Source organism: Chiloscyllium plagiosum, chromosome 7 (assembly GCF_004010195.1).
Source record: "Chiloscyllium plagiosum isolate BGI_BamShark_2017 chromosome 7, ASM401019v2, whole genome shotgun sequence".
NCBI classification, from domain to species: Eukaryota; Metazoa; Chordata; class Chondrichthyes; order Orectolobiformes; family Hemiscylliidae; genus Chiloscyllium; species Chiloscyllium plagiosum.
Genome location: NC_057716.1, coordinates 106,983,891 through 106,990,828, shown reverse-complemented (window position 1 = coordinate 106,990,828; position 6,938 = coordinate 106,983,891).

Genomic DNA, 6,938 nt, shown 5'->3' with positions numbered 1-6,938 from the left:
CACACAACACCAGGATATAGTCCAACAAGTTTATTTGGAAGCTCTAGCTTTCAGAGCACTGCTCCTTCAGGTGGTGACACCATTGATTTCAAGACCGCTGACCATGGGATCAATTTCAATTCCCTACAAGTGAAGGTCGCCAACTGGTTTGAGGGGTGGAATGTCAGACCAATCACCCATTACATACCATGCCTTCTCCCTTGAAGATGGTGAGGAGGTAATTGGGCAGCTAGCTAATGGGCTCCACATTCACACTCATCCACGTCATTCCTACACCCCTTATTCAGTGTGACATGTCTCCTGTTCTCTTGCTATTTGGTTTGTCACAGTTCAACTCATTGACACTTCACTAACCTCTGTGTATCTCCCAAGTGTTGCTGCTGTGACTGTGTAATTGGTACTGGCGAGGTGATTACATTATTATGTGATTTATTGTCTCAATGACAAAGCTCAGTGAAACAGGGTTTTGTATATTTCTGTTGTACAGTTCTGCTGTTCAGAAAACCTTCAGCGTCATCAGTTCCTTGTAAAGGTTCATTTCAGAATAAAATTGCTGGAAAAGCTCAGTAGGTCTGGCTGCATGTGTTGAGAGACATCAGAGTTAACATTTGATCCTTCCTCAGAACATTTTTAAATAGATTGAAGCTGTATTTTATAGGATGGCAAGTTCAAATCATTTTGATTTGTTTCTACCTCTGTAGTAAAAGGTACTGACATTCACAATGCCTCACATTGTGTCCAACCCATAGGCCTTAAAGATTGTACGATCTAGGTATGCAGCGGGGAATGAAAGTGCTCATTGGCTCAGATGTGATTGAGGTGGATTGTGGGCAGAGGATTTCCTCTGCTCAGCATTTCAGTCACCAGGTCCGTTTTCTCTCTCCTTTATCAGACACCCCTTTTGAATGTTTCCTTCACTTGCTTTTTCCCCCACCCCACGTAATGTTTAATTTAAACATTTAAATTTCAAAATGCATTGGAAAATGGCACTTTGCTTTGTGGCTGATAGCAAGAGGTTAGTAATTAGCCCCAGTTGGAGGCATAATGTGAATCTGGCACAAGGAGAGAGGGAGAGAACATATCCAATCTGAAGGCCATTAATCAATGCAACAGAACAATTTATAAATATATAGATAAATGTGAGAGAATGTGTTTTGAAATTCCTGAGTGATCTCCACATGCAAAGATTAATGGCTGTTTAGCTTAAACGCCTCCGTTAAATTAGCGGAGAGAGGAATTTGCGATCCTTGTTTAGAATAAGGTCATCGCTTACAGTAATCTCATTTTTTTAATTTTGAGGGTTGATACAGGTTTTGCCTAATGAACTTGGAAAAAGAAGTCAGGCTCTTCCAAATCCTTTTCCATTGACAATATGCTAGGATAAATGAGATGGTCCAGATACAGGGTGGTATTGAATGCACTGTATGATCAGCTGTCAAACGCCACTCTGTTTAAACTCCATGTTCATTGTATAGCCAGACTTTTCTGCTGGCTGAACGTTATGACTGTATTACATTTCTTAATTGTACAGGTGTATAAACTGTTTTATTTGTAATGATTCCCGATGTATTTACTTTCACTGCTTTTATTGGTTCTTTGTACCTATTGTAAAAGAAAGCCATGTTTATATTTGGTTTGTTACCAATAATCTTGTTTCTATGAAATCTGTATATTGGTGGTACGCATTTTCGTTGCAATCTGATTCTGCATGAGTTCAATGGGACTAGTACACAGGAGATTGCCTTTCATGTTAGTCCATGCTGTTGGTCAAAGTGTGCAGGCTACTGCTCCAAACTGGAACCCTGACGGGGTCAAGGAGAGTCCACGGTATTTAGCACTTTGCAGAGCATTAATAAAACTATTTATTTCACAGTTCTATGCATTTGATCTCTGTTAATTCATTTAAACCTAAGCTTCTAACAGAAAACGTCAGATGATGGCACCACGTTCCAGTTCTAGTTGACTGCAAAAGGGGTTACTTGATAGTGTTAGATCTCTACCTGAATCTCATCTACCCATCTTTGTTCCTTAACCCTCAATACCCACGTGTGACTGAAAATAAGGTTGTGAAATTGACACAAAGTCAAGTAGAGATGTGAAAAGAATTTGAGCAGATTACAAAGAGATTTTGAGATGTTAAATGAATGAGCAAAGATGTAACAAATAAAGTATAATGTGGGACACTGAAATTGGCTGTTTCGGCAGGCAAAACAAAAAGCCTACTACCTAAATAATGAGAGATTGCAGGGGAATTGTGAAATCTAAGTGTATGAATCACAAAAAGTGAGAAGTCTGCAGGCAAGTATACAAGTACACTAGTAATTAGTTAATAAATTGTTAGTTTATTTAGAGGGGAATTGAAATAAGGAGGTTATGTTGCACTTGTTCGGGGTGTTGGTGAGACCACATCGATGGTATCATTTATGGTGCTGGTTTACTTATTGAGGAAAGGATCTAAGGGTGGCATGGTGGCTCAATGGTTAGCACTGCTTCACAGCACCAGGGACTTGGGTTCAAATCCAGCCTTGGGTGACTGTGTGGAGTTTGCACATTCTCCCCGTGTCTGCGTGGGTTTCCTCTGGGTGCTCCGGTTTCCTCCCACATTCCAAAGATGTGCAGGTCAGGTGGATTGGCTGTGCTCATTTGTCCATAGTGTTCAGGAATGTGTAGGTTAGGTGCATTAGTCAGAGGTAAACGTAGGAGAATGGGTCTGGGTGGGTTACGCTTCGGAGGGTCGGTGTGGACTTATTGGGCCAAAGGGCCTGTTTCCACACTGGGGATTCTATGCATTGGAAAGGGGTTAAAAAAGGTTTACCAGATAATATTTGAAATGGATCATTTGTCTTGAGGAAAGGTTGGGCAGACTAGCCTTGTATCTACTGAAGTTTAGAAGAATAAGAAGTGATTGAAACATATAAGATCCTGATGTATTTTGACACAGGATTGATGTGGAAAGGATTTTGTGGGAAAAAATCAGAACTGGGGGTCACAAAAAATGAGGGGTTGTTCAAACTGAGAAGAAACAAACTTATTTTTCTGAAAGGCCTAAGACATTTGAACTCTCTGCCTTAAAAAGCGATGGGAGCAGAATCTTTGTAAGACAGAGGTGGACATACTCTTGATAAAAAGGATAGGTGGGAATGTAGAATAACCAGATCAGCCGTGATGCTGTTAAATAGGGAGCAGGTTCAGCTACTGGCTAACTCCTGCTCCTAATTAATATATTTTTATACAGATCACTCCTTAATGAAATTTGATTATTGGAATTTCAAGTAAACTTTAAGAATTGTGTCTGTGGCACCACTTTTCCTGTCTGAAATGTTGATTCATTGCCTGCCTGTTGAGCTTCTGGAATCCCTGTCAAGTCTCCTGCAGCAGCATTACCAAGCTAAAATCTAAAGACTGCACTCAACACTGGCTGCTACATACAACCAATTGTGTTTCCTGTTTGCTTGGGCTGTTCAGCACAATATTGGAGCTTTGGGCTACATCTTCTGTTTAATGCTCAAAGCTTATTTTGTCAAGTGGAGTTTGTTTCCTCAACTGTTTGCTTAAGCATATTTACATCTGGAACGTAAAATGTGCCATGAGCTCTTGTCATCGGGCAACATTTTAAAATATATATAAATTTGCTTTAAAGGGTATTTCCTAATCCATTTGGGTGCAGTTTGATTAATACAGCCGAAGGAGGGCTTGTCACAAAAGTTCAATCTTTTGTTCATCAGTGTAAATTCAAAAACTTAGATTTTAAATGACCGTTTAGTCACATTGATCAACTTGCTAGGAAATTAAAATTGTATTTAAAAGCCTTTAAAATCTGACTGCTCATGTCCTTGTTCTCAAATCCAGAAGAGTTTTCTGCTGCCCCAGGCTGGCAGTGTCTGGTCTCATCACCTCCTGTGACTGCCCTTCTCTCGAGCATCCCAGCCACCAACAGCTCCAGATCCCTGCATGTGAAATAGTTCCTTCAGATCATGTGTCGATAATAACAACTAAGCACAGTTAGTGGGGAGTCAGTGTCTGGCAGTAATACCACTAAGCCACGGAAGATGGTGAAGTTTGAATTTGATTTAAAAAATCTCAAATTAAGAGACTAATGATAACACAAAACCCTTGTTGATTATTGCAAAGACCAACCTGGTGCACTTGCTGGAAGAAAACTGCTTCCCTTACGTGGTCTGGTCTACGTGTGACTCCAGACCCACAGCAATGTGCTTGACTCTTAAATGCCCCCGCCCTCCTTTGAACTGTCCAAAAGATTTCAAACATTCTTTAAAAAGTGCTAACCTTAAACTCTGCTAAGCTAATGTCTTGATGTTTCTTTTTCTAGTTGTAATAAATCTCCACAATATCAATCTTCCATTAACACTTTAGAATTAAAAATAATGGGTCCAGAAAGATTAACCGAGTTAATTGTAAATTACTTGACAAAAGTAGACCAGCACCCATATGTCACTAGTTCAAAATCCAAGTCTTACAAACAAAATACATTAATATATAAATGAAACTCCTTTCATCACACTTGCAACATGAGGTGGTCTGCAGCTAGACTTCATATATGGTGTGAAAGCAAGATGGTTCTGGCAATGGCAAACACTTTTGCCCCTCCTGCTGTTCCATTCTCCAACAAAGGCATCAAAGAGCCCAGCTGCATAATTCATGAGGCAAGGAATAGAAGACTTTAAGTGAAAAGTCACTCCAAACCCTGAAAGACCAGAAATGACCATGAATCTCACTCAACTAAATACTCTAAAGGGACAAATTGTACCCAAACAAACTCACCCAACTGAGCAGAAATTATCCTCTTGCATTCATTTCTTTAACCTGACCTTTGCATTGCTTCCAATGAAGCAAGTTCCACACACACGTGTGTTTTCTCAACATTTGATGCATTTCCCTGGAACAGGATTTTTCTGGGTCAATGGGAACACCATAGCTACCTCTACTACAGCTACAAGCAATTCTTTAAAGAAGGTGGCAAGGGAGAGCTCCCCTCACTGTGTCCCCTTTGTTTAGTTTTATTAACAGCGAGATGGACGCAGGACAATGATCATAATAACATTACTTTGCAGAAGGAAACCATTCAGTCCACGATATCTGCTCTGGCTGAGTGTCTTGATTTCATGCCAATTACACCTGATCCCTGTAACCCTGTACATTGATTCCATTTAAATAATTATCCAATGCCCTCTTGAATGACCCAATGGATCCTGCTTCCACTACACTTCAAGGCATTCCAGTCCCAAACTGCACATTCTCACTTACGTTTTTTGTAAACCACTTTAAAATCTTACTCCTCCTTATTCATGAACCTAATACAATTGAGCAACGTCAGAAGTCAGATGCCACCATGTTATAGTCCAACAGGCTTATTTGAAATTGGAGATTTCAAATAAACCAGTTTGTCTGTAACCTAGTGTCATCTGACTTCTGTCACTGATACCTCCACATCATAGTAGAATTGGGAACTGACATGTTTTGGTGTGCAAACCTCTGAAAGTTGTGTGTGACAGTGACTTCTGAAACTCGGAGCCTATATGTGACATGGTGGCACAGTTAACATTGCTGACTCACAGCACCAGGGACCCACGTTTGATTCCACCCTCAGGTAACTGTTTGTGTGGAGTTTGCACGTTCTCTCTGTTTCTGCATGGATTTCCTCTAGGCGGTCTGGTTTCCTCCCACAGTCCAAAGATGTGCAGGTTAGGTCGATTGGCCATGGAAAATGTAGAGTTAAAGGCAATAGTAGGATGCTGTTGAGAGGGTTGGTATGGACTTGATAGGCTGAATGGCCTGCTCCCCCACTGGGGTTTTATGATGTGCTACCACACGTCATAACATTGGTCGGACGTTTGTCCCAGACTTTCTAAGTAGTCAAATAATAGAATCCATACAGTGTGGAAGCAGGCCATTCAGCCCATCAAGTCCACACAGATCCTCTGAAGAGAACCCTAACCTGTTCCTGTAACACTGCATTTCCCACAGCTTGTACATCTTTGGACTTTGGCAGTAAATCTCTTGTTGGCTTTCTGTTCTCCAAGGCAAACAGTCTTAACTTCTCCAATCGTTCTTCATCTGAGAAGTTTTTCATCCCTGGCCACATTCCTTGAAATCTCTTCTGCACTCTGTCCAATGCACTTACATTACTGCTGAAGTTTGGCACACTACACTAGCTGAGGTTAATTAATGTCTGAGACAAGTTCAGTAGAACCATGAATAAAAGCACAATACTGAAGATGCTGGAAATCTGAAACAAACAGAATGCTGGAGAAAGTCAGATGTATTAAAAAAAAATTCCCACTAATTGTTTTCACAGATGCTGCCAGACCTGCTGAGTTTCTCCAGCATTTTTTGTGTTGGTTTCAATATAATCTCCCTGCTGAAATGAAGGATTTACAAAGGGTCAATTAGATGTTAAAACATCCAAAAAAAGATGGAACACTTTTTTTTGTAATATCAGCTAATCAGCAACATTAGTGCCTCATTTCACTTTACAATCCTGGTTTAAAAGGACTATTAATTCTGCACTATCTTTTCATGACTGCACCCCTTCCGAATGCACTTTACATCCAAAGGGTAGCCCCTATTATAATAGAGGAGACCTGATGGTTTTAGTCCTCACTTTTTCCCAGTTGACTTTAACTTTACTGCGAATCCTCCTGCAAGGATGCCTATCTTGAAGAAGTTCCCCTCCTCTCTCCACAAGAATCTCAGTGAGACTCTCTCTCACTGCAACCCCGAGGTCAACTCCTCTGCCTGAAGCTCTTCAACCATGCATTGAAACCCCCACCCTCCTCTCTGACCTATCACCTCCATTCCCACCCCCATTCACCTACTGTACTCTTTGCTACCATCTCCCCAGCCACCCCCTCCTCCCCTCCCCCATTTATCTCTCCACCCTGCAGGCTCACTGCCTCTATTCCTCATTAAGGGCTTTT